This window comes from Phodopus roborovskii, unplaced genomic scaffold, assembly GCF_943737965.1.
Source record: "Phodopus roborovskii unplaced genomic scaffold, PHOROB, whole genome shotgun sequence".
In the NCBI taxonomy this organism is placed as follows: Eukaryota; Metazoa; Chordata; class Mammalia; order Rodentia; family Cricetidae; genus Phodopus; species Phodopus roborovskii.
In genome coordinates this window covers 2999850-3020708 of record NW_026126693.1, presented here as the reverse complement: position 1 = coordinate 3020708, position 20859 = coordinate 2999850, and the positions used below count along the sequence as shown (strand labels likewise).

General features: G+C 39.3%; 1 non-coding gene across 1 annotated transcript; it reads left to right on the top strand.

Annotated features, from left to right (window-relative positions):
* LOC127214415 (small nucleolar RNA SNORA40) lies at positions 1-127 on the top strand. Its single transcript, XR_007833833.1, has one exon. It is a non-coding gene; the product is annotated as a small nucleolar RNA SNORA40 (small nucleolar RNA).
* The last annotated feature ends 20732 nt before the right edge of the window (positions 128-20859 follow it).

Here is a 20859-nt window from a genome sequence, read left to right as displayed (position 1 = left end):
TGCACTTCTGTGTGTTTCTGTTTAATTGTGGACAAAGACTAAAAGTAGGTGTAAAAGCTAAATCCTCTTTTGCATGTCAGAACTCATTATTGTTCAGTATGTTTTGAAACAAATAAAAAGTGATATAAGCTGGGATATAACTCAATGGTAGAATGCTTGCCTAGATGTTCCAAGTTCTGGGTTCAAGTACCTCAGTACCACACACAGAGTGTTGTTGTGCACATCTGTAACCTCAGATCTCAAGAGCTTGAGGCAGAAGGATCAGAAGTTCAAAGTCATGCTTGGCTACCTGAGACCCCCGTCTCAAAAAATAAAATAAGAAATAATGTAATACCTTAAAGAAATTGTTTATTGCATAGGTAAGTCTTCACATGAATTGAACCCTACAATGTCCTCACAATGTAGCAAAGTAGCTATAGACTCTAAAAACAGAATTAACCAAAGGTGGGAAACCCAACAGCAAAGTAGCTCTTCAAACATAATCCCTGGAAGTTCCACATCTTTGAAATAGAAAGTTATGGAATATATTTGCCCAAGGAAATGTTGATGATTTATTTCTTCTGATTAAAAGATGACTTTTTCAAATCCACATTTTGGAGTATCACAGTTACTTTACTTTTCAGAACTAACTCTTGACAAATTAATGCACTATGTACAAACTGAAACTGACTTCCAAGTTAGTTGTGTCCACATTCTTCTCAAAATAAATTCTCTTCTGCAGAATACAAAGAAAACAACAACAAAAAAAAATGACCTATTTTAAAGGAAATAGATGGTTGACTATGGAGTTCATTGTTTTAAAACTAGAAATATGAACTTTTGGAAAAGTTCATAGATTCCTCTTTCTTCCCCACCTTCTGTCCCACAGCAAAAACAAAAACTAGACAAATAACAGCAAAGACCACCACTCCAACTGGAAAGGTCAGTGCAGCCATAGACAACAACAAAGACCACAGCTCCTACTGGAATGGCCAGCGCAGCCCTGAAGTTGGCAGGAAGCTGAAGCATCTCTTGCAGAAAGGTGCCAGTGTCATGTACCACACCTACCACCTGTGGCAGTCTCAGGGTGATGGAAAAGGAGTCTGTGGGAAGCTCTGTGGGTAGAAAGCAGAGGGCCATCTGTGAAAAAACAATTGTATCTGATGTCACCAGCTGTTGGTTGAAACTGGATTTTATCAAGTAATGAAGATTTCTGAGCCCCCAATAGATCATAGTATATTTTCAAAGTAGTTCTTTTATCTTTATGATCAGCAAATCTACAGAAAATTTTATAGTCTTTTTCACTAGGTAGTTTTTAAAATATCTAGTAAACCGTGTTTTCATGGACATAACTTGATTTGGACAAAGAGGAAACAGGAGTGAAATGGCTGAGCAACAGGTTTGCTTGGTTGTAATGGCTACATTGCACAACCTGGGCAAGGCATCTCATGACATAAAAGATTGTTATAACAACTTGGAAATCCATCTAGACCACCCAAGAACTTACAAAAGTACTTTGTCCTCTACATTATAGGAACCATGTCCCTGACCTTATTACACAGTCTTGAGTCCCTTTGGCCATTCTCAGTCAGGAAACTTAAGAAATAAATTAGAACATTTCTTACTAGTTTTATAAAGGAAATTTTATTTATTTGTTTGTTTATTTATTTCTGGTTTTTTGAAACAGGCTTTTTCTCTATAGCTCTAGCTATCCTGGAACTCACTCTATACCAACCAGAGAGATCCACCTACCTCTGTCTTCCAAATGCTGGGACTAAAGCTGTGCACTGCCACACCTGGCTGAAATTTATTAAATGAAATCTGAAATTATATCTTAAAAGTGATTCATGCACACAAAGTGTGGAAAATATAAATGATGAAAACACAAACACTAGTACTATCTTTTTATTGCGCTAAAAACATCACATTTTAACAAAGGACATCTAAAGTGGGTAGAAGGCAAATTTCTTTACTTGAAGATAATATTTTAATCCATATTTTCAAAAAATAAAGACTTCAAAAAACTCATAGTCTATATATTCAGTAAAACTGCATGATAAAAGGAATCAACATACAGAAATCTGCAGTGTTTCTTTATATTAAACTATCTGTCAAGGAATCCAAGAAAATAAATAAGCAGTAAAAACAAGCTTTCTAAGAATAAATTCAACTAAGATATACAACTCTTTACAATGCAAACTATTAAACATTAATGAGTAATTGAGAAGAATATAGTCAATAGGAAGTACTCCATGTTTATGGACCATAAAAATCAATATTGTTAAAATGTCTTCGGTATACAAAGTGATCTACATGGTCCATGAAAGTCCTGTCAAGATGCCAGTCTTCTTTATAGACATAGGCAAACATCTCTTCCAGCATCATATAGGTGAGTCACAGAATACCTCCAACAGCCAAAACTATCAAGGAAAGATGTAAGTGTGATGATATTACCCCCACTGACTTTAAAAACATTCTACAGAGAGTACTGGCATATAAACATGTATAAAAATTAAACACACACACACAACAAAGACACATTTATAGCCAAATGGTTTTTACAAACATACCAAGAACATATGTCCAGGAAAGGACTATTTCTTTTGTAACTGCTGCTAGAAAAAACAGGATGTCACCATACAAAAGAATTAAATCACACTCAAGTCTTTCACCACTAAAACTCAACTTAAAATGGATCAAAGGCTTAAATATGAGACTAAAGCCTGAATCCACCTGAAAAAAGCCAGGGAGATACTTTATGAAATTCACTATGCAAGGGTTTTTTTTAAACATTTATTATAGTGGGGGGGCGCGCGCATGCGCGCGCGCACGTGTGAACACCAAAAGTTGGCAGCAGGTGTCTTCCTCAATCTCACTCCACCTGAGACAGGATCTCTCACTGAACCAAGAGCTCACTGATTTGGCTAGTCTAGCTATCCTTCTTAGCTAATGGGATGCCTTTTCTGTGTCACAGGCAGGCTGCCATTCCCACATGGCTTTTATGTGGGAATTTAGGATCTGAACTTTGGTCCTCGTGCTTGCATGCCAAGCATTTTATCCACTAAGCCATCTCCCCAGCCCTGCCTCTAATCTCTTAATGTTTAATCTTGGAGATGCAGAGATGGTTCAGTGAGTTACAGCACTTGCTGCACAGCAGAGAATCCCAGGACCCACATAAAAATCTGGGAGTGGCCACACTGTAGCTCACTGATGGATAGAAGAGTCTCTAGGTGGAGGGGATTGAGTCAAAATTATTGCTAGTTCTTGCTGGCCAACATCCTAGCTTAAGATTCAGTGAGAGCTTTTCTAAAGAAATAAGGGGACTCTGAATACACAGGCACACCCACCACACCCTCACATACATATGCTTTTGCACACACACACACACACACACACACACAGTTCCAGAGAATTTTGGCTGACATTTAAAACACTTTAAAAATTATATATATATATATACATATATATATATGTATATATGTATATATGTATATATGTATATATGTATATATGTATATATGTATATATTTTATTTGTGGTTAATATATACATATGTATATATTAATATTTGACTGTGAAAACCAAGGTACTAAATTGGAATTTATGTTTTCAAATATTTTACTTTTATTTGCTGGATCCAAATTTGCCTGTGTAAGTTTTAAAATCATTCATTGTTGCTACTGCCTTCTAGTTAATCCTGAATTTATTTTACATTAATAATGTAAAATTTTACATGTAAATCTATCCATGAACATGTGCTTGGCTGGAAGAGGCACCCATTAAAAGGATGAGAGAGAATTCCTCAGCCCCACTACCTTTTTCAAGGACATACATAAGAACACAGAATTGAGGGGCCAGGGAGATGGCTCAGCGGTTAAGAACACTGGCTGTTCTTCCAGAGGACTCAGGTTCAACTCCCAGCACCCACATGACAGTCTGTAACCCAAGTTACAGGGGATCCAACACCCTCAGACAGACATACATGCAGGCAAAAACACTAATTAATGCACATGAAATAAAGTAAATAAAACTTAAAAAAAGAATACAGAATCTATTATGATAAACCAATGTCCACAGAGCACACTTAGTCCTGATTAGAACTGATTAGCTCTTTCTAAGTAAACTCTACTTTAAGAAAAAACAGTTGTATCAAGAGATCAATTACTTTTTTTTATTTGAAATTCTTTTTATTATTAATTTTTTTATTTTACATATTGATCCCAGTTCCCCCTCCCTCCCTCTTACCCCCCTCACATGTACCCTGACCACCCTCCCCTCCCATCCCCCACTCCAATTCCACATGTAGTGCAATGCCATCCAGGTGGGGTCATGTAAATCTGTCAAGTCATTTAAAATAGGGACTAGGACTTCTCTCTTGTCTCTAGGTTAAGGCAGTATCCCTCCATGGGGGATGTGTTCACAAGGTCATTTTGTGCACCAGGGATACATCCTGGCTCCACTGTCTGAGGTCCCTTAGACTGCTCAGTCTTTCTAGCTGAGACCCATATTCAGGAGGTCTGAGTCAGTCCAATGCTGGATTCCCAGCTATCAGTCTGGGGACCCATTAGCTCCTCCTTGTTCAGGTCAGCTGTCTCTATGTATTTCTGCAACCTGGTCTTGTCCTCTCCCACTGCATCTTGATTCTAGTTTGACTCAGTGTTTAGTTATGGGTGTTTGTTTCTGGTTCCAACAGGTACTAGATGAGGGCTCCACGATGGTGGATAAGTTAGTTGTTGATCTCACTATTCGGGAAGGGCATTTATTGTAGCCTTTCCACCCTTGCTCAAACTGTTAGTTGGCTGCAGTCTTGTAGGTCTCTAAACTTTCTTTTTTTTCTTTTTTTTTAATTTATTTTATATAACAAAGTCCAATTAAATGAAAACAAACATTTATACATAATATTTGAGAATTTGGGCGTTGTTCTTTCCAAACTACTTCCTGCTGGCAAGGGGCACTGTCATGGGGGATTAGAAGAAGACTCAGAAATCCTGGCTGTAGTCTGTAGGGCTGCTTTGTCCAGCTGTTTTGAATGTAGGATCAGCTTGTACTCTGTTTCAGGCGGTATGGCGTGATCAAACCACATTAGTCTGGAAGGAATCCACATCTTTTCATTTTCTGTGGAAACAAAAATAGAAATCCTTTTCCCCAGTAACTTGTCCTTGAACTTAAATTTTGGAGTCAAAGCATTTTTTTAATTTAATTTATTATTTTACATGTCGATCCCAGCTCCCTCTCCCTCCCTCCCTCATCCCCTCCCTCCCTCCTTCCCTCCCTTTTACCCTTTCTGCCCTCTCACATGCACTCTAACCACCCTCCCCTCCCATCCCCCCACCCCAATTCCATATGTAGGGGAATGTCATCCAGTTGGGGTTATGTAGATCTGACAGGCCATGTGAAGTAGGAACTAGGGCTTCTCTCCTGTCTCTAGATTAAGGCAGCCATCCCTCCATGGGGGATATGCTCATAGAGTCCTTTTGTGCACCAGGGATACATCCTGGCTCCACTGTCTGAGGTCTCTCAGACCACTCAGTCCTTCTGGCTGAGACCCATATTCAGGGGAACTGAGTCAGTCCCATGCTGGCTTCCCAGCTATCAGTCTAGTGGCCTGTGAGCTCCTCCTTGTTCAGGTAAGCTGTCTGTATGTGTCTCTGCCCCATGGTCTTGTGCTCTCCATCTGGGTTCTAGTTCGACTCAGTGTTTATGTATGGGTGCTTGATCCTGTTTTCAATAGGCATTAGTTGAGGGCTCCATGGATAAGTTAGTTGTTGATCTCACTCTCCAGGAAGGGCATTCATGATAGCCTTTCCATGGAAGCTCAAATTGTTAGTTGGGAGCAGTCTCGTAGTTCTCTAGACCTTTCCCTGTGTTCAACTTCATCTTCAAACCAATATTGGCTCCCTCTTTTATGTTCTGTCTCTGTCTCTGTCTCTGTCTCTGTCTCTGTCTCTCTCTCTCTCTCTCTTTCCTATCTTATATTCCTAACCAGGCTAAATCTTCCTGGTCGCACATGTTTTCCTTTCCTCCCCCTCATTTTCTCCTACTTCTCTCTCCATTCGCTGCCCCCCCACTTCCCCTGAGCTCTGGGGGACTTGTCCATTACCAGTACTGTGAGGGACTTTATATGAATCTCTTAGAATAAACCTTGTATCCTAGTTCCTCTGGTGGTGTAAATTATAGGCTGGTGATCCTTTGATCTATGTCTAAAATCCATATATGAGTGAGTACATACTGTGTTCCTCTTTTTGTGACTGGGTTACCTCATTCAGGATGGTTTCTTCAAGTGCCATCCACTTGCCTGCGAATTTCAAGATACCATTATTTTTTCCTGCAGAGTAGTTTTCCATTGTGTAGATGTGCCACATCTTCATTAACCATTCTTCAATTGAGGGGCATCTAGGTTGCTTCCAGGTTCTTGCTATTACAAATAGTGCTGCTATGAACACAGTTGAACAGATGTCTTTGTTGCATGGATGTGAATCCTTTGGGTATATGCCTAAGAGGGGGATTCCCAGGTCCTGTGGTAAACTAATTCCCATTTTCCTGAGGAACCGCCATACTGATCTTCAAAATGGCTGTATGAGTTTGCACTCCCACCATCAGTGGAGGAGTGTTCCACTTTCTCCACATCCTCTCCAACATTAAGTCATCACTGGTGTTTCTAATTTTAGCCATTCTGGCAGGGGTAAGATGGTATCTCAAAGTTGTTTTGATTTGCATTTCCCTGATAGCTAAGGATGTGGAACATTTTCTTAAGTGTCTTTCAGCCTTTTTGATTTCCTCTATTGAGAATTCTTTCTTCAGTTCTGTACCCATTTTTTAATAGGATTATTTGGTGTTTTGTTGACTAGTTTCTTGAGTTCTTTGTATATTTTGGAGATCAACCCTTTGTCGGATATAGGATTGGTGAAAATCTTTTCCCAGTCTGTATGCTGCCATTTGGTCTTGTCTACTGTGTCCTTTGCCTTACAGAAGCTTCTAAGTTTGAAGAGGTCCCATTTATTAATTGTTTCTCTCAGTGTCTGTGCCCCTGGAGTTATGTTCAGGAAGTGGTCTCCTATACCAATTTGTTCAAGGGTACCTCCTACTTTCTCTTCTAAGAGGTTCAATGTGGCTGGATTGATGTTGAGGTCTTTGATCCATTTAGACTTGAGTTTTGTGCATGGTGATAGACATGGGTCTATCTGCAGTCTTCTACACACCCTCATCCAATTGTGCCAGCACCATTTGTTGAAGATGCTGTCCTTGCCCCATTGTATAATTTTAGCTGTTTTGTCGAAAATCAGGTGTTCATAGGTGCGTGGATTAATATCAGGATTTTCAATTCAATTCCATTGGTCTACCTGTCTATTTTTATGCCAATACCAGGCTGTTTTCAGAACTATAGCTCTGTAGGAGAGCTTAAAGTCAGGAATGGTGATGCCTCCTGAAGTTCTTTTATTGTATAGGGTTGTTTTGGCTATCCTGGATCTTTTGTTTTTCCATATAAAGTTGATTATTATCCTTTCAAGGTCGGTGAAGAATTGTGGTGGGATTTTAATGGGGATTGCATTGAATCTGTAGATTGCTTTGAGCATGATTGCCATTTTTACTATGTTTATCCTACCTATCCAAGAGCATGGGAGATCTTTCCATTTTCTGGTATCTTCTTTAATTTCTTTATTTAGAGTCACAAAGTTCTTATTATATAGGTCTTTTATTTGTTTGGTAAGCGTTACACCAAGATACTTTATGTTGCTTGTGGCTATTGTAAAGGGTGATGTTTCTCTGATTTCTTTCTCTGTGTCTTTGTCGTCTGAAAAAAGTAGGGCTACTGATTTTTTTGAGTTTATCTTGTATCCTGCTAGTTTGCTGAAGGTGTTTATCAGCTGTACGAGTTCCCTGGTAGAGTTTATTGGGTCGCTTATGTAAACTATCATATCATCTGCAAATAGAGACAGTTTGACTTCTTCCTTTCCAATTTGGATCCCCTTGGAGATCAATTACTTTCTACAAAACAAGATTTTGTTTCATTTTGGTTTTCTTGTGATAGGGACTTACTCTGTAGCCCAGGCTGTCATCAAACTCAGTAATCCTCCTGCCTCAGTTTCAAAACAGTTTTTCTTAAAAATAACAAACAAACCTTTTTTTATTTATTTTTTTATTATTTTATATAACCAAGTCCATTTAAATGAAAACAAACATTTATAGACAATATTTGGGAATGTGGGCGTTGTTCTTTCCAAACTACTTCCTGCTGGTAAGGAGCGCTGTCATGGGGGATTCAAAGAAGATTCAGAAATCCTGGCTGTAGTCTGTCAGGCTGCTCTGTCCAGCTGTTTTGAATGTAGGATCACCTTATACTCTGTTTCAGGTGGTCTGGCTTGATCAAGCCACATTAGTCTGGAAGGAATCCACATCTTTTCATTTTCTGTGGAAACAAAAATAGAAATCCTTTTCCCCAGTAAGTTGTCCTTGAACTTAAATTTTGGAGTCAAAGCATTTTTTTAATTTAATTTATTATTTTACATGTCGATCCCAGTTCCCTCTCCCTCCCTCCCTCCCAACCTCCCTCCCTTCCTCTTTTCCTCCCTCCGTCCCTCCTTCCCTCCCTTTTACCCTTTCTGCCCTCTCACATGCACTCTAACCACCCTCCCCTCCCATCCCCCCACCCCAATTCCATATGTAGGGGAATGTCATCATGTAGATCTGACAGGTCATGTGAAGTAGGGACTAGGGCTTCTCTCCTATCTCTAGATTAAGGCAGTTATCCCTCCATGGGGGATGTGTTCGCAAAGTTCTTTTGTGCTCCAGGGATACATCCTGGTTCCACTGTCTGAGGTCCCTTAAACTGCTCAGTCCTTCTGGCTGAGACTCATATTCAGGGGGGCCTGAGTCAGTCTCATGCTGGCTTCCCAGCTATCAGTCTGGTGGCCTGTTAGCTCCTCCTTGTTCAGGTAAGCTGTCTGTATGTGTTTCTGCTGCCTGGTCTTGTCCTCTCCCTTTGCATCTGGGTTCTACTTCGACTCAGTGTATGGGTGTTTGCTTCTGTTTCCAACAGGCATTAGTTGAGGGCTCCATGGATAAGTTAGTTGTTGGTCTCACTCTCCAGGAAGGGCATTCATGATAGCCTTTCCATGGAAGCTCAAATTGTTAGTTGGCAGCAGTCTTGTAGTTCTCTAGACATTTCTTTGTGTTCAATTTTATCTTCAAACCAATATTGGCTCCCTCTTTTATGTTCTCTCTCTCTGTCTCTGTCTCTCTCTCTGTCTCTCTCTCTCTCTCCTATCTTCTATTCCTAACCAGGCTAAATCTTCCTGGTCGCACATGTTTTCCTTTCCTCCCCCTCATTTTCTCCTACTTCTCTCTCCATTCGCTGCCCCCCCCACTTCCCCTGAGCTCTGGGGGACTTGTCCATTACCAGTACTGTGAGGGACTTTATATGAGTCTCTTAGAATAAACCTTGTATCCTAGTTCCTCTGGTGGTGTAAATTATAGGCTGGTGATCCTTTGATCTATGTCTAAAATCCATATATGAGTGAGTACATACTGTGTTCCTCTTTTTGTGACTGGGTTACCTCATTCAGGATGGTTTCTTCAAGTGCCATCCACTTGCCTGCGAATTTCAAGATACCATTATTTTTTCCTGCAGAGTAGTTTTCCATTGTGTAGATGTGCCACATCTTCATTAACCATTCTTCAATTGAGGGGCATCTAGGTTGCTTCCAGGTTCTTGCTATTATAAATAGTGCTGCTATGAACATAGTTCAACAGATGTCTTCAAACAAACCTTTTTAACTTCAAATTTATAGTATGCCATCAAGGTTAGCACACTTGCCTGAGTACTCACTTTGTTCAGTACCTAATGTTATTAACTGTAATCTCTCTGTCTCTCTATCTCTCTCTCTGTCTCTCTCTCTCTCTCCCTCCCTCCCTCCCTTTCTCTCTCCCTCTCTCTCTCTCTATCTCTCTCTCTCTTTGTGTGTGTGTGTGTGTGTGTGTGTGTGTGTGGTATGTGTAGAAAAAGATTTCTTTTTCACATTGGGGAAACCTAACATTAACATAATATTATATGAATACACAGTCCATATTCAAACTACCAAGTTGCCAATGACTGCTTTGTGTGAGCAAGTGAGTAATGTATCTGCATGTTCAAGGAGGTGAGTGGGTAGAGTTCAGTGGCAAAATTCAGGAGCTCAGAGGCAGAGCTAGGTCTTTTTCAGTTGCTTTCCACCTTTCCATTTTTTGAGACAGGGTCTGTCTCAGAACCTGGACTCTGACTCACCAATGGCCTTAGCTAGCTGGCCAAGGAGTTCCAGGGATCATGTCTATCTCCACTACTCATAGCACTAGGATAACATGTGTGCCCAGCCAGGTGAAGCCTTGATGTGAGTTGTGGAGATGAAAACTCAAGTCCTCATGCTTGCACTTAGCCAACTGAGCCATGTCTGCCGTGCCCCCCCAACTGATTTTTATGGAAAACATATCCATGCTCCAAAATCCACCCCACAATCACTCATGGAACTGAATGTGATGGTGCATACCCAGGGAGGGTGGCAGCACTCAGAGATGTGGAGCAATAGAGCCAGGAGCTCCAAGTCAACTCAAGGCCAGCCACTAACAAAAAGGCAGAATCAGCATGTGAACCCCAGAGTATCACAAAAGCAAAGCAGAGCGCCACTAGCTTCTTACCTCTACCTCAGGCTGAATGGGCTGGTCCTGTCTCCACGAGCTCTCACCAAGCCTCAGACTGTAATCTTTCCTCAGTGTGGCTGGAGAATGAATGCCTCTCTGAGACTGTTGCCTCTGTCTTATATACTTCCATACTGTTGGGCTTAAAGGTGTGAGCTTTTAAACTGATTCACTTTTGTATAGATCTGGGTGGCCTTGAACTCACAGAGATTAGACTACCTCTTAATCCTGTAGTCTGAATATTAAATTTTCATATTTAATGGCTAAATACAGAACATACAAAGCAAAGAAATGTACACTGATATTAAATGTCAAGGATCCAGAAAAAAAAATCACTTACTTATGACTAGTTGAATTGCATGATCTTATAAAAATATCTTTGGTTTGTTTTATGTATACTCTCTGCAGCTCATTTTGCATACATCCAAAACTGGGATTATAGGCATGTGCTACCATGACTGGCTAAGAGCATATTTTAAAATAGGCACTGAAATGGATGCACATTAACAGTGTTCACACACACACACACCCCTATTACCAACGTATCTGTGTTCCTATGGTTAGATAGATATCTGCATCTATCTCTATTCCTCCATCTTTCATGGACATTTGGGTCTTTCACTCTTTCCCTCCAGCTCTCTTACCCTAGTCTCATTCCTTTTCTACACATTATCCACCTTTAGAATGTAATCTTCCTTCCCTCATATGCCAACTGGAACTTGTACATTCATCACAGTCTTAAAGGATTGGCCCTGAACCTTTGCCACTTAGCACTTTTATTAGTGCTTTGGGTGACAAGAATTGAAAGTAATCCCAAACTGCAGGGAGTAGCTCCAACCTAGAAAAAAGTCACTAAACTGAAAACTTCCAACAAAATAGAAATGAGTGCTTAAGATCTTAAAATGTTTTATGAGATTCCTGTAGTCTAAATCTTTATGAAAGAAATACAAGAATTACTTTATACAATATACAGTATATCACGAATAAATAGAAAGAATAGAGAATTAGGAAAAGCCCCATCCTAAATATGCATTACAAAGTAGCACATTCAAGAATAAGTATAATTTTGTTATGTATTAACAATGTAAAGTTTACCATGAGATACACCATTCTTTGCTCTCCCATTGGTTAGATCTTAGTATAGCAATGTTTCTATGCTGCCTTTTCACATTAAAAATGTATTTTTTGCATTTTGAAGAAATCCTGGAAGTTACCTGTTTATAGATATTTTACAAACTAACTGTAAATTTCAGGGAAAGACAACCAGAACCTTTGAAGAATATTCAGTCTTATCAAAGAGGACAAATGTAAGACTCTAATATCTACCCTGTCTTTCATAACTATCAAAACAGACTAAAAATCTTCCATATAAAGCCACAAGAACCTTACTCATGGAATCCAAGATTATTTGGCCATTAAGAAAATAGACATAATATATAGCAACAGATCAACATGAATTTAGCCTGCTAAGCATTTTGTTACTATTTCTAAAGGAAGTAATATTTAACCCTAAGTGCTAATGTCTTTCAGTAGTAAGCATATTCCCCCTTAATGCCTACTAGAGGAGAACAAAGGGTTCTTTCAAACATTCAAATGAAATGTGCTGTGGAATGTTCTTTGCTTAGAGTGTGGCTGCGGCTATCTGCATCAGAACAATTGACTACCCACATGAATGTCTTCCAGTGGACATTCCCCATAGGAGGGATGGGAAGCATCATTAGATCTTCACCTGAGATTCTAGGCACTCATTCCTGAACTGCTCTCCTGGGTGTGTGTCATTCTACACCAATGCTCTTGGTCTCAGAAAGTGCCAGCATATATAGAGATTGAATGTTAGCTGAAGGGGGCTTCTATTTTTGCAGCTATGAGGAAGTCAGCAAGCATGCTATGTGGGATATTTTGGTAATGTAAACTGTTTGACGGTCACCTGTGCTTTTATAAGTAACCAAACCCTTATCCATGCTCCAGGAATAACAATAAACCCACCGGTTCACCAAGCTGGACTTGGGCAGAATCATTCCTTTGGTCTATCATTGGTGCTCTATATATAGACATTTATTCATGTCTACCAAGGAAAGCCAACACAACAAACTGAAACATACTTAATTACATACTATCTTGTTCCATTCCTTACATCTAACAAATAATCATTCAGATGGAGGGAAAAATAGAATAATTTGAAGGTGTGTGTGTGTGTGTGTGTGTGTGTGTGTGTGTGTGTGTTATGTGTGTATTGTGCACATATGTGAGTTTGTGTGTAGAGGCACAAAGTTGATGTTCATGCTGTTGTCTTTCTCAATTTCTCTCCATTTTATTTACTAAAAAATGGTCTCTCACTGAACACAGAGCTTGGTGATTCCAGCCAATCTAACTGGTTATCTTATCCTATGGATTCCATGAGTCTTCCCCAGTGCTTCCCCAGTGCTAGGACTGCAGGCTGCTGCTGTGCCTGGCTGTCATGAAGGACCTGAACTCTGGCAGCCACCTTATGCACTGAGTCCTTTATACTTTATTGCAATGTGCTCTGGCACTCCCTGTGGCTATTGCCACTGCACTGAACATTATCTGCTGGGAAGTTACCATTTGAGCCAGGTTGTGTCCATCACATATAAAAGAACCAGAATCAGAGGGAGTCACACATGGTAAACACAAATGGAACTTCTGGCTTAAAGAAAAGTCAACACTGGCCCCCACACTAAAGAAGGAATCTGTAAAATTTCCATCCTAGAAAAGGAAATGTCTCATAAAGAAAACTGTATGGCACAAAGTAGCCCTATAGACAAAGTACCTCTGGCCAGAGGGGTCTGGGACAGGGAAGAAGGCAAATTTGACTGTGTAAAAGGCAGAAAGATTGTCCTAATGACAAAATATTGAGTTAAATTTGTTTCTGTCCAAAACCAAAGTAGACAGTGTCACATTTCAGGAGACCTTTTACTCTGCAAGAGACTTAGTGAACAAACATGGATGACCTTGCAGTTCAGAATTTCACCAGCCACTCCACCACTGTTTTAGAAAACAGAAATGTCTTCAACTGAATGGGTAAAAAGTAGGCTAATATGGAGGAAAATTTATACTCCTAATATATACCTCTAATATTTCCCATCAATTTAATTAGTATATAAAAGGAAATTAGGGTAAGAGGTGGAGAGATAGTTCAGTTAGTGAAGTACTTCAAAAGCATTATAAGCACCCACACAGGAATCCTGGCACAATAACGCCTATACAGGAACCCCGGCACAGTGGTACCCAGCTATAATCCCAGCACAGAGAGATGGAGACAGATCAGGAATCTCACTGGCTAGACAGACTTGCTAAACAGTAAGTTCCAGGTTCAAATCCAATAAGGCCTGCTTCAAAAACTAAGATGGACAGTGATTAAATAACGCATCTAACATCAACCTCTGGCTTCCATTCACATCACATGTGTGTGAGCATGCACATGCATACCTGTCAATGTACACACACACACAGAGAGAGAGGGGGGGGGAGGGAGGGAGGGAGGTATTGGGGGAAACATGGGGAGCTCAGAAAAACACTCTGATAATTCCCTGGCCAGCAATATCCTTCTTACAAAAACCCACTAATAATAACCTCATCATCCTTTTTAAAATATGTAAGCCTGTGATATACTAAGCAAAGATTTACATTTACCTAGCAGTTTCCCCCTACTGTCATCAGAAAACACATTAGTAATGAGTGCCTCGGTGTCTTCTATAGAAAACTGGAGTGCTGTATGAGCTGTTTAGTTCTGTGCCGTATGTAGTCCAGGATGCCTTTTTGAACTTTTTATTTTTTTTCCTTCGGTTTTTGGTTTTTCAAGACAGGGTTTCTCTGTATAGCCCTGGATGACCCAGAACTCTCTCTATAGTCCAGGCTGGCCTCAAACTCATAGAGATCTGCCTGCCCCTGCCTCCCGAGTGCTCGGATTAAAGACATGCACCACCGGGCTTCTCTTTGAGCTCCAAGAGAGTGCTTCTGTGTCTGACACACTAATGTGGAACTTTGGGGAAGCTGCCCAAGTTCCTCTGGAGCAACCTCCTCATACTCTTGGTATCCTGACCACCATTTCTCTGTCAGCCAAGTTATCTACCTGCTTGCTCATGAGAGGTTGGGGGTTTTGAGACACTTAAGTCCTGTGGCAATGTCCATCACAATGCTTTATGTTGTCTTCCCTAGGGGGCCTCAATAAAGGAGACCTTGTTCTTTTTCCTGCCTTTGGGGGGGTTCCTTACCCACTCCAAATTCCCATGAAAAGAAGGAAGAAGTTGGGAATTTTGTTGTTGGTTTTCGCTTTACAATTTGGCCAGGTCAAGTAGACATATGCATTATCTATTATTACTAATGGGCTATATCTCCAGTGATGAAATATTCATGAAACTTATAGAGCACATATGAAACCAGTGTGCATATAATTAAGCCAATAAATACCAGCTACATGAATGAAACCCAGATATGAGGTCTATGACCTTTAAAATGTGTTCAATATTTCTGTCATTGTTTATCAAATGAGATGCTTAGGGGCAAAACCAACACTCAGTCCTTGTCACATCACCACTCTCCCCAAACTATAAAATAATTCTATATTCCTTGAACCTTCACAGAAATCCACTTATCATTACATTACACTCTTGGAATCATGTCAAAAGCGTGTGTTGAAATGACTATGTGAGAAGCATCTAGAAATCTTTTATGATATTGTAACAAAATCTACAGGGTACATACTTGTAACATCTATAGGGGACAAATCTTCCTATTTGTACTTCAGTAAAAGACTTCAATGCAAGACAATAATATTTGCTTTGATAAATTAGTAGGCTTCATTTTAGTAGTTAGTAAGGACTCTGAGGACTTGGAGAAATAGCTCCGCAATTAAAAGTGTTTAATACTTCTGCAGAACCCCTGGGTTCAAATCCCCACATATACACAGCAACTTACTGCCATATTTAATTCCAGATCCAGGGGAATTGCTCTCCTGTGGCCTCTCCAGACCCCTGTGTGCATCTGCAGTACACAAACTTACACTCAGAAATACACATATCCATAAAAATTTAAACATTGTTAAAAATAATGCAACTTGTATTTCCCTTTTTTGCCATTAAGTCAGCTTTTTTGCTTGGTATCACCAAAACTGTGCTTAGCTTTCCATTTTGATTACTCATGATCCCTGTGCCTTCTACTCCCATTATTCTATTTATAAACAGCAGGGCTTTTAAGATCACACCTTTATCATAAACTGTAGTTTATTATAAGCTACAATATTTTTAGCAAAAAATAGATAATTATACATTACCCAAAAAACAATAAAATATTTAAATTAGCCACATTATAATTAAAGCTAGTGTGTCTGAGTTCTTAATGTTAAACCTTAAACTAAAGAAAGCACTGGGCAATCCACACTCACAAGAGGTACATGCTGAGATATCAGCTTATTTGGCTGCTACTACTATGCAGGGGTGACAGCATCTATGGCTGTCATCCTCAAACAAGTAAAGTGGCTCCAAGCAGAAATTCATACATTATTGATATAATGCCCTATTCACCAAATACTCTAGGTTTGTCCTTTAATTAATCCTATAAATCATTTGGGTCTATACTTAAATTTAATTTTAAAAGATTTTACAAATGTAAATAAATATGATTTTTTTTTTCCCTGTGGTCTCTGAAATTTATATCTGGCTGTGTTTGACTTTAAGTGTCTATCTGAAGTCATCTTATCAGTCTGAAGTCATCTTGTCAGTCAGCAGCTGAATACATTTGTCCATGAGAAATGCCAGATAAAAGCACTACTGAGTACTCCTCTACTTAGCCTTTCTAGTATGTATGCATCAGAAGGATTCATCTGGCAGTCTACATGAGAGCCAGGGTTCTCACCCACCCTGTTTAGACTTTTTAGCCATGCTCTCTGGTTCTGATAGAATTCTACCCTACTGCTTCAACCCTACACCATATATAAACATCAACTTGATTACTTAGGAGAAGAAAACAAAACATTAATGGCAATGATGATAGTATAATTGAAAAAAAAAAAACAAAAACCTGAAGGTGTCCTTTGAATGCTGCCCCTGTGAGGTAAGCCAATCCTTTCCTAATCACAAATGTACTGCAGGAGGAAACTAACTGTAAAATAAATACTACGCTGGTTGTGGTGATATATTTTTCTTAGTTTGTCTCTAAAATGTTGGTTGATAAGAGTGCAAAGATGTAAGCCTTAGAAAAACTTATTAAAGCAAATTATAGAGATATTCAAACACAGAGAGGAATTAAGTGGAGAAACAAGTTCAGCATTTCATTTTAAGGTTAAGAGGTATCTAAGCTCTTAAGAGAATTAACCCTAATATAGCCAGTAACCTTCAGAAAGTGTCAAATGATAGAGGTCCTGTAATAGCTCCCTGGAAGCCTATGACAATGTTAGATTTAGGGAAATTCAAGGAAGGTGTACTCACATATGGCATCCACTCACCATTTGTGAAGCAGATGATAAACATGTTGGTAAGTTTGTAATACAGCTATCCCTGTAGATTGGATAGATTTGATTAAAGCTGTCCTAGAACCTGAATCACAATTACAATGGGCTTCCTGCTTCATAGAAGAGGCTAAGAATATTGAACAAAAAGCTAAAGCAAGAGGTATGGATATCTCTCAATATAAAATTCTTGGAAAAGGAGATTATGCTACTTTAGAAAGGCAATGTCTATTTGATGATAACCTCTTGGGTTGATGCCATGCAGCAGCTTTGAATGCTTGACAAAGAGTTGGAGAAGCATGAAGTTGGAGTTTCTGTTCCACCTGGTCCTGCATCCTTGTAGTCCCAAGTAAACACAGAGGAGGCTTATATTAATTATAAACTGTTTGGTCAATGTCTCAAGCTTCTTATTGGCTAGCTCTCTCTTAATTACTAACCCATTTCTATTAATCTAAGTATTTCCACATGGTCTTAGCTCACCAGAGAATGCCTAGGCATCCTACCTTCCTGGTAGCTACATGGCGAGTCTCTACCTGCTCACTCTCTGTGTCCTCTCCCCAGAATTCTCGTATGGTAGCTCTGCCTATACTTCCTGCCTGGCTACTGTTTTATTCATCAACCAATAAGAGAAACATATATTCAGAAGGATATCCCCCATCAGAAGGAGGAAAGAAAACTGAACCTTTACAAAAGTTATACAGGACCCAAAGGAAGCATTCACAGATTTCTTACAAAGACTGTCATCAGCAGTAAACAGAATATCTGATATAGAAGCTAGAAAAATAATAATTGAAACAATGATTTTTGAAAATGCTAATGCCCAATGCATAAGGATAACTAGGTCTTTAAAGGCAAAGTCAGCACCTTTGGAGGATTGGTTGGATCTGAGATACAATTAATATTGAAGCTCATGACCATAATGATGACACATAAGTAGGAGAGGTGATTTCAAGAGGTTTAAAGAAAAATCAAAATGTTAAATGTTTTAATTGTGGCAAACAGGGTCACTTGAAAAGGGATTGTAAAAGGGCATTTCTAGAAAAAAAATTCTTTTTACAACTATAATCTAAACAGAATGCCCCTCACTTCTGGATTATGCAGGTATGACAAAAGCAGGCACTGGACTAAGGAATGTAGGTCAACAAGAAATAATCAAGGTAATCCTTTACTGTTGGGAAATGTCTTGAGGGGTCTCTCACAGACCCTTATGCAAAACCCTATTCCAAATTCAGTTCAGTTCCTTCATATCACCATGGAAACCCCTTCCCAGAGAGTTAAAGAGCCTAATACCTATTGTAAGAAGTCATACTGGTCTGGATGATAGAAGAGCTATAAAAGAGAGAACAAAAAAGGTCAGGAAAAGTTACAAAGCAAGTATATTAGCAAACTTCTATAAATGAACAGAGACAAAATAAAAAATATCAGTAAATTATATTACCATTGAAGGTCTAGTAGACACAGATGCAGATGTAACAATTACATCATAAGACTTTTGACACCCAAACTGGCCTCTTCAGGAGGTTAAGTGTTCAATTTTTAAGGATTAGAACTTTATCTCAGGTAAAACAGAATACAAAATGACTCAAATATATAGGACCAGAAGGATAGAATGGAATATTAAAGCTATATGTTGCTAATATTGCAATGCATTTGTGGGGGCGTGATTTACTACAACAATGTAATACTCATATAAACATTCCTCTAATCTTAGAAACAAATCATAAATTAACATTATGGTTCTGGAAAAAATTATAAGAACAATCAATGACTACTCAGGTTGTACAAGAGCAAGACACAACAACTGTTAATCTTCCAAAGACACCAACAGACAAACCTTTAAAATGGCTGACAGACAAACCTGTATGAGTTACACAATGGCCTTTAACAACTGAAAAACTGAAGGCTTTAGAAGACCTGGTAAAGGAGCAACTAAATGTTCAGCTTATAGAGGAATCAACCAGCCCTTGGAATTCTCCTGTATTTGTTATTAAAATGAAATCAGGAAAATGGAGGATGGAAGCAGATCTAAGAGCTGTTAATAAGGTGACACAACCAATGGGTTCTCTATGGTCTGGAATTCCTCTGCCTTCTCTATTGCCTAAAGTATGGCCTCTCATAGCTACTGATTTAAAAGATTGTTTTTTAACCATTCTGAGTAAGGTAACCCAGACCCAGGGAAAAAAAAAACACAAAAACATGCAATTTACTCACTGATAAGTGGATATTAGATATAGAGCAAAGGATAACCAACTAAAATTCATAAGCCCAGAGAAGCTAGGAAGCAAGGAGGACCCTAAGAGAGACATACATCAACACCTGAAGAAGGGAGAAGAGACAAGATCTCCTGAGAAAATTGGGAGCATGTGGGGGGAATAGGAAGAAGGGGAGGGGTGGAGGAGAACATGAAAGATCAGGAAGATCGAGGTGAGGGAAACATAGAGAAAGAGAACAAGAAAAGAGATACCTGAACAAAGGGAGCCATAACAGATTTAAAGAGAAATCTTGCACTAGGGAAATGTCCAGGGATCTACAAGGATAACCCCAACTAAGAATCTAAGCAATAGTGGGGAGGCTACCCTAAATGCCCTTCCTTTATAATGAGATCAATGACTACCTTAAATGCCATCCTAGAGCCTTATTCACACAAAAGCAGAAGCAGAGATCCACAGCTAAACACTGAGCTGAACTCCTGGAATCCAATTGTAGAAAGAGGAATAATAAGCAAAGGGGTCAAGGCCATGCTGGGGAAACCCACTGAAATAGCTAACCTAAGTAAGTAGGAGAGCACACACACCAGTCTGACAGCTGGGGAACCAGCATAGGTCCAAACCAAGTCCACTGAATGTGGGTATCAGTTGGGAGACCAGGGAAATCTTTGGGGCCTCTGGCAGTGGAACCAGTATTTATCCCTAGTGCATGAACTTTGGGAGCCCATTCTCTATGGAGGGATACTCTCTCAGCCTAGATACAGGGGGAGGGCCTAGGTCCTGCCCCAAATGATGTAACAGACTTTGATGATCCCCCATGGGAGGGCTTGCCCTCCCTGGGGAGTGGATAAGGGGGTAGGAAGGGGGATTAGTGGGGGGGCATGGAAGGACAGGAAGGAACAGGATCTGGGATTGCTATGTAAAGTAAGATTGTTTTTAATTTTAAAAAGATTGTTTCTTAGCTGGACAAAGCAGCCTGACAGACTACAGCCAGGATTTCTGAATCTTCTTCAAATCCCCCTACCAGCAGGAAGTAGTTTGGAAGGAACAACACCAAAATTCCCAAATATTGTCTATAAATGTTTGTTTTCATTTAAATGGACTTGGTTATATAAAATAAAAAAAATAAATAAAAGATTGTTTCTTTAGTATATTTCAAGAAAAGGATAGAGAAAAATCGTATTACAATAATTCTCAGACTGCTAAGAGATATCAACAGAAAGTTCTCCCACAGGAAATGTTAAATAGCTTCATCCTGTGCCAATATTTTGTATGGCAGCCACTGGACATAATATGAAAACAATATCCTCATCTATAACATATCATGACATAGATGACATTTTATTTTCTGATTCAAATGTAGACACTTTAGAAAGGATATTTGAAGAAGTAAAGAAAATTTTACTTCATTGGGGATTACAAATTGCTCCTGAAAAAAAATCCAAAGAGGAGATTCTCTTAATTATTTAGACTATAAAACAGGATTATAAAAAATTAGACCCAAAAAGGTACAAATTAGAAAGATTGATTATTACAGACTCT